This window comes from Halichondria panicea, chromosome 9, assembly GCF_963675165.1.
Source record: "Halichondria panicea chromosome 9, odHalPani1.1, whole genome shotgun sequence".
Taxonomy (NCBI): domain Eukaryota; kingdom Metazoa; phylum Porifera; class Demospongiae; order Suberitida; family Halichondriidae; genus Halichondria; species Halichondria panicea.
In genome coordinates, this window is record NC_087385.1 from 3,026,518 (window position 1) to 3,034,436 (window position 7,919).

Genomic DNA, 7,919 nt, shown 5'->3' on the forward strand with positions numbered 1-7,919 from the left:
GGTAGCGCAGACCTCAGAGGTATCTTGACACCATCATCACCCCTAGCAACTGACCACCCCCCTAATTAGCGATTACATAATTATTGTATGAAGGCACAAAGTGACTAAAGACACGTGTTCTCACGGAGACATGGTTCAAGCAGGATCAGCAGAAACTTGTCTGTGAGGTCACATCGGCAGACGCCATTTTCCCGGGAAATGTTTTCTTCACCTACACACAGGGCTCATGATGTCCAGGGCTCATGATGTCCACTGCTGTACTATCAAGGCTACAGATGCTACTCTCTAGCTTAGTCCATCCCAAGAGCTTCTTCTACAGGCTCTTTATTTTCTAGCTTGAGGTAGTTTAATATCTAGCTATGACTGTCCTCTCACTCAACAAGGCCATAAGCATCGTTCTCCTCACTGTCTAGCTGCCCACTGAGGTTGTACTAAGAAGAGCCATTATCAATTAGTCACATGCAGTCACTTTTATTTGAGCAGTACTGTTGTTGTGCGAAGCGTACCTTGAGGCAAGATATTAAATATACCACGTGAAAGAGCAGCTCAATGCTGGTACCTACAGCGTGTGCATAGCTCCAACACTCCAACACAGTGTGGACAACAATTTTTACAGTGGTGCGGCCGGAAAAAGACGGCTTCAGCGGGGAAAGGGTTAATGTAGTGTTAATGAGATTCATAATGTTTATTAATGTTATTCATTGCCGTCATGTGTATTTGCTAAGCTAGCTGCTAGAACTATTATTTGGCGGCGGACTTTGGACTTAATTTAACCCTTTCCCCGTTTTAACAGTTTTCTTTAAAAATTCATATATCATAAATACTTCCTACAGGTAGCGCAGACCCCAGAGGTATCTTGACACCATCATCGTTACCTAGCAACTGACCACCCCCCCTAATTAGCGATTGTTTACAAACATTTACAATTATGTACACAAACAATATCGTATGAAGGCACAAAGTGACTGAAGACACTAAATAAGTGTTCTTAATGTTCTCACGGTGACATGGTTCAAGCAGAATCAGCAGAAACTTGTCTGTGAGGTCACATCGGCAGACGCCATTTTCCCGGGAAATGTTTTCTTCATCCTCACTCACCTACACATACACACAGGTTTACAAGAGGTTTACAAGTTCAATGGTGGCTCATGATGTCCACTGCTGTACTAACTAGCCTAAATACAGTTATACTGAAGCTACAGATGCTACTCTAGACTTACCAGATCCAGGAACTTAGTCCATCCCAAGATCTTCTTCATCAGGTTCCATATTTTCTAGCTTGAGATTCTATATATGATCCCAGTCACTGTCCTCTCAATCAACAAGGCCATAAGCATCGTTCTCCTCACTGTCTAGCTGCCCTAGAACCTCACTGAGGTTGTACTAAGAAGCCATTACAATTAGTCACATGCGGTCACTTTTCTTTCAGCAGTACTGTGCGAAGCGTAAGCGTACCTTGAGAGAGTAGTGCCTGTGCTAGACAGGCTAGACAGTTCCGCAAACGTGGCGCTTTTTGTGACGTACGCCGTAATGTAACCGGTGAGCGCCATGCTGGTCTCGCTATGTACTGGACGTCAATTCCAAAGGTGCAGCAGCAAGGGATTGTAATCGTTGATTCTGCCTTTTCTGGGAAGATCGTACACTCTCTGCCTAGTATTCCATGGCCGTCGCTATTCTGGGAAAGTTGAATCTACACCTTTTAATGTACTTTCCCTGTCTAGGCTGCACCGATGCATCTGATATTTCATGACCAAGGCGTACAGTTCCGGGTCAGTTTCTTTGTCTGGGATGTTACCGTGATTCTCTCCTGTATCCAGGCGAGAACCACGTGATCGGGATCGACCCCGGGGCTCCCTTTATCCAAAGCATGACGTGGTAATGCGGTGCACCTCTGCACACCACCTCACCAAACGCAATTTGGAACATCGCGTGCTTGGACACGGTCTTCATTGCACATTTTACTTTTGAGCCGGGATCGTAGTCACCGAGTAGCTTAAGGATGTCTGGCGAGCTATATTCTGCACAGCTTAGCGTCATGAAATCCCTAACTAGAGTCACCGGCAGTTTTATGCCTGTACTGACGCACACTACGCATGATTGTGGAGAGGTTTCCCTCTAGCTCGCCGTCTTTTTTTCTAGCTGTTTCAGCAGGTCTTTGACACTGGAATGTCTGTTTGTGGTGTTTTTAAGCACGTTGAAAATGCCCGCCTTGATCTCTCTCAAGAGTTCAAGAGTTTTTGGTGCGTGAGGTAGAACAGGTACTCGCTACTTTTTCTGTACCTAGAGTCTTTGTTGTTTAGACGCGACTTTACGTACTCGCTGAAACTCAGGTGCTTGTCGCGAGGGTAGAACTCGCCGAATCTACCTGTTGGGAAAAGGTTTGGGACGTCTAAATGCTCCTGGCTACTTTTAACGGATATTCGTCTACCTTGACTGGTCTATGTCGGCAACGTTGGGTTTGAACGTGCGTACCGTGTAAGCTTGTATGCCGGCCACGTATTGTCGGTCACCTTTTCGAGCATGGTGCTGGTTGCACTGTGGTTACACTGTTTGCAACCTGTATGACTACGTCCTCCATGGACTGTTCTACTTTTCCCGGTTGCACGTCTACGTACAACCAGTTGATTTCTTTGAGTTCTCCTTCGATTTTGTTTATGTCGACGAACTTCCGCCAAAGAACATTTTTCTTTGTGGGAACCCCGTCGACTTTAACGTACAGCTGCAGTCCGCATTCGTTCAGAGCTAGCGTTTCAGCCGTGTTTGCCATGGGCATGAACATGTTACCGCGGCACGCTTGAGACAATTGTACGAATCGAATACGGATGCAACCTGATGACAGTTTGAATCAATTGCAAGCTAAAGGAGTCGAGCAGGGGTGCTGTTTCTAGACCGTTCACTACGGCCCTAGGTGGAATTATGTCCAACTTTATCTTTGGTTTACAGTGGTTACACATGTATTCTTCCTCCCACACATCTTCTGACGGTTAACCAGGCAAAACTTTCGGGAAGGCTGTGCACTGAGCACGTCGGAAAAATTGGTTGCAACACATGCACGGCATAGTCGCGGACTTTTACCTACATTTACCGACATCCTGTGGTTCTACGCAATTTTGCGATCAAACAGCTTGTCGAAAGTTAGTTCGCAAGCTTCTAGGAGCAGCTGATAGTCGTGGTTTTTAATGCCAGCGTCTAGCTTTGTTATTGCTTGGCCATGTAACTTGGACAGGGCGGGATAGTGCGGGATAGTGCACGAGAGCGTTTCTGAGAATCCTCAACTGATTGTCACAAACGCTCCCGAACAAGTGACAAACAAACAATGGCCCATCCTCAAATTGCCCGCCGTGATCTGGAATTTTGGGGTCGAGCGGGACTTCCCATTCCTGTATGTGCTCGCAAAACATGTCCTGCAAATCGGCAATTCTTTCAAACTCTACGTTTGAAACTTGCCTACACCTGGCCCAACACCTGGCCGTACAGGCCCACCTTGGTTTGGGTAATTTTTTTTTCTGAGGGGTTTTTTCAGACACGATAGGTTTGTGGTCTGCTAGTGTGGTCTGCTAGCATGCTGCTAGCATGCACTCACCGGTGGGCACTGGCTCCTGGGTATGCCACTAGTGTAAGTACATCACTAGTGTAAGGCAAGTGGTCGTGGGTGTACCCAGCTTCGTAAAAGTAAGCCAAAGTCCTTAATGCACCTTAATGCACGTGAAATGTTGGTCCCCTAAGGAGGCCATTTGGCACTAAATGACTGGCAGCAAGGCAGTGAACTTTTGGGCTGCTTTGTTTTTGCAGTTTGGAATTTTTGCTAAACCTTCGAGAATGCATTTCCTTGCTTTTCGTGAAAACGTCCTGTAAACTTGTCCTAAGGGAGTGCATTACTTGGTCATTTGGTTCAGCTAGCGGCTTGCCTTCGCACGTCGTTTGTACAACGCTCTAGAGGTTTGCGAAGACTTTTTGTGGAGAACAAACAATTGCTTCATATAGCAGTAGAGGTCCGTGAGAAAGCTCTACTGCGTTGAGTGTTTTTGCGGTAGTGGGTCGAAATCGACTGCCGCGCCGATATTTTGACACAGCCCTCCTTGTGGAGGCTGTCGGGCTGTCGGGCTTTGAATTTCGGGGTTGACCGTAGCCCTTGTGGAGGCTTTGGCCTTGTCCGCCTTTGAATTCCTCCGCTTTGAAATTCTCCACCTGACCCTTGTGAGGGCTTTGGCCTCTTCGGGGTGTAAACCCCTATGCTTCTTTGTGGAGGCTTCTCAACATTTAGGGAACGATAGTGTAAAGCTTTTTTAATAACAATGTCCCGATGAGATTTGTAATCAGTACCAGAGGGTTTCTGAGTGTCTGAAAGGTTTTGGTATCGTGTTTTTACGGTTTGTGAGTTTGCTGCTTTTGAAAGGCATGCTAACAAACACACTAATTAAGAATACAACACTTATCAGTTGATTGTAGAGGTAGCTCTTCGTCAACAGAACAAGTGCAGTAAGCAGTCCAAGTGTAACATAAAGTCATTCAAATATATATATAGATGTAAGTAACTCACCTAAGAAATTAGTGTCTTCCTTATAGCATCAACCACGTGCGCAGGAGCGACCTGTATATTATTGCTGTGGCTGCATGCGTATAATGAAAATGGCGGAATTTTCTTTGTTGGTCTGAGGAACTGCTTTTAATTTTTGGAAAAGCTATGCACAATGTCCTGCTGTACTTGGAGCAAATGCTGGGCAAGAAACTTACTCACTTACTCACTTACTTAGTCAGTCAGACAAAGTGCGGTGAAATGTGGAAATAGTAAAATGACAATAATAATACATTAAAACGAGATATAAAACGAGATATAAACAGAGTAAAGGCTCTCTGTTCAGCCAGATTCTTTCTCCCTGCAGAGATAGAACAGTTTGTCAAAATAAGCTAAACACAGGCAAACCCACTGCCAATCCTATGTAATAAATGTCTTGATTGAAGTTTCTAATCAGCCTGAGTTGAAAAGAGAGTTTAGAGATACTCTAGCACGAGTCTGACTGAACAAATGCCGGCCAAGATCCAGCCACACACAAGATGATGTGGCAGCAAGGAGATGTGGCAGCAAGGAGTGATCTTCCATGGAAACTTGGCCCCAAGGACTTGCAATGCATGAGAGAGCATTGTTAAGAAGTGCTTGAACTTGCTGCTTTTCCCGGCTATGTTCAGATTCGAGGGACATCTTGAGCTGATCAACTTGAGCAATTGAATCCTTTAAACGAGCATGCTGACTATAAAAGGGCGTGCCGTGGGCAGCTCCGACCGGAAGCAACCAAAAAATGACAAAATGGCAACAATGAATATTCTTGAGTCTTGCAAAAAGACGCCCTTGACAGTTATAATGCACATTCTTTACATTTTTACATTCTTCTTTTGATACGCCTTCTTCCGCTCTCTCACGAGATAGTAGACACAACAAAAATGGCTGTCAAAAGTTTATTTCAAGAAGCATGAAGAAGTCTGTTCTCAACCTCCTACTGGGGGTTCCACAGGAGCTAAAGTTCGAGACTGAAGATACCAAGCAAGTCTTTGTAGGTTTAATTGACAGTGCTAAGCGTTGTCTTGCTGCCAGACATCCATTGGCCCAGCATGAGGATCTGACAAACTGATGCTGATGTGGACATAAATAACTCAAGTAAGTAGTCCATAGGTCTATAGTAAAGTTAGTAAGTTAGTAGTCTAGTATAAAGTAATGTGACTTCATCAACCTGCGAACGCTTTTTCGCTTTTTAACATTTGCATTTCATTTTACGGATAAAGTAGTACGAACAGGAGAGTTGAAAGTCTGTAGGGAAGGACCTTTGTATCAATATCTATTTGCAGTTTGTTCGTTTATATATACAGTCATTATGCCTCAGTTGGGCATGCGCAAGATATACGGTGGTGTGTCTGTGTGTGTGTAGATCGACTGTTACAGCTGCTCGATGATAATGAAGAGTTTCTGTATAATTATTGTAGGCTGCTAATCATAATTATTAATTTTCTGGAATTGCAATTAGTTGGGTTTGCAAAATAATGCTTATGATTATGTTTGCTTACTTTGAAAGCTAGTACAACTTGTGTGTAGCAAAATAGGGGAACAACGAGAGAATAAAGTAAAATAAAAAGAATTAAGCATTATCTGCCATGGCCGATGAATCCATCTAAAATGTAAATTATATGTACAGTGTATTCATTAATAATGGTACTGCATGTAGCTTCATTGCCTACACTGAGACACCGAGGCATCATCACCCTTTCAGTAACATTCATTTTTTTCTCAGGTCGCGTTGAAGACGCTTTAAAGGACTGCGACTGCCTTTGCTTGTTGACAGTCTCCCTGGGTACACCATCAATCTATGTAGAAAATGTAAGTATTAAGTATTACTTCTCAGTGTATCTAGCAATTATCCTATTATATCCCTAGCTCTTTGCTGGGGAGAGGAGAGCCTCACTGTCTGGTGGCATGCACTCCACTTGCCCTATTAAAATGGTAGTAAAGAATTTGTTTGATATAGATGTACTGATATTCATATAAATTCTTTTTCAGAATCGAACTTTCGATGAATTTCCACAATGGCATATTTTCAATGCCGTCTATTATGCAAGAAAGCAAGCTTCCTAACTCTTCCACAACGTTCCCTGGACTGTAGCTGACCTGGAGCTGAAAAGATTCCTTTATTGTGCATAGCCTTTTGCTGTATCTATTCATAAAGTATTTTGTCAGCCATTATGATAATCATTTATTTTTTTGTTTTTTTGTTTCTGCTTCTGGTAAAAAAGAAAAACTACCAAGAATGTATTTCCTTTCCCTTTGTGTATATTTTTGAGTGTTCACAGTGTGTAGCGAATGGGTTCTGAGCGCTTTTGCGCAAGAGAAAAAAAGAGCTCGTTACTAAGGCTTGAATGGAAATTTTGGGGTCAAAGGTCGCGCCCACGGCAGCTCTTTTTATACTCAAAACTCGCTCCGAGTTCCGGAAGTTGCTAATCCGGTAATTAAAGCCAACATGCTCGTTTAAGCACTTCTCCATCTTGCTGACTAATAATGCTGAAGTGATCAACGCCGATGTTTTGGAGACAGTGAAGGGTTGGAGGGTCGCAATCAGATTCTGAATCAGACACATGAACAACCATTTTTGTTAAATGCTGAGTAGTCTGTCTGGCTGATCACACGAATTTTGCGGGCGGGTAGACTTTAGACTTCCTAAACATAGGGAAAATAGCATATGGCACACGAACAGTCCAAGTTATGTATAGTTAGCCTTACACATAATTATAATTAGGACTACATACTATGTAGTTATGCATCATCAATGTGTTACACCACTATAATTATACCACCACTATAATTATACTCTCTCTCTCCCTTGGCTAACATGGACCATATACATTTCCCCCCAGGTTTTTGGAGCCGTTGCATACATTAAAATAGGGGCCAAAATTTCAGGTCAAACTCCCACGTATGGGGGGGGGGGGGCAATGTCCTGAGATTTTCGTTATTACCGGCTCTACCTAGGTACACTTGCTGTACTTTCGGTTAAGCTTGATTGAGGCTTCATACGAAGATAGTACAGGTGTGGTAGCAGACTTTCTGCTTGACTTTTTTTTTTGGGTGTTACTGTGCTGGGGCCTGGTTGCACAGGAATGCCATCAACTGTCCAGGTTACTCTTCTGATGTAGGAGCACCAACGTGGTAGTCATCATTTGCGATGGTTTGAGTTTCACAGAGACAGAGTCCTTTGTCAATGAAAACTGGTCTGTATACTTGATCTTCTAAAATTATTGTCATATAGCTAGCTCACCCAAGGCTATTCAAATAACTAAGCTGGATTCTGTCGGATATCGATAGAGACAAAGACTATCTTGCACAACTCTCAAGCACGCAGTAGATGATGGTGCGCACTTAAAAGATACTCACATAT

The 7,919-nt window shown here is 43.5% G+C and overlaps 1 long non-coding RNA gene and 1 pseudogene across 1 annotated transcript; one reads left to right on the forward strand and one right to left on the reverse strand.

The window, feature by feature from the left end:
* LOC135341212 (uncharacterized) lies at positions 1–5,658 on the reverse strand (annotated as a pseudogene).
* A 702-nt stretch (positions 5,659–6,360) lies between these two features.
* Positions 6,361–6,837, forward strand: LOC135341805 (uncharacterized). Its single transcript, XR_010396654.1, has 2 exons — positions 6,361–6,490; positions 6,548–6,837. It is a non-coding gene; the product is annotated as an uncharacterized LOC135341805 (long non-coding RNA).
* The last annotated feature ends 1,082 nt before the right edge of the window (positions 6,838–7,919 follow it).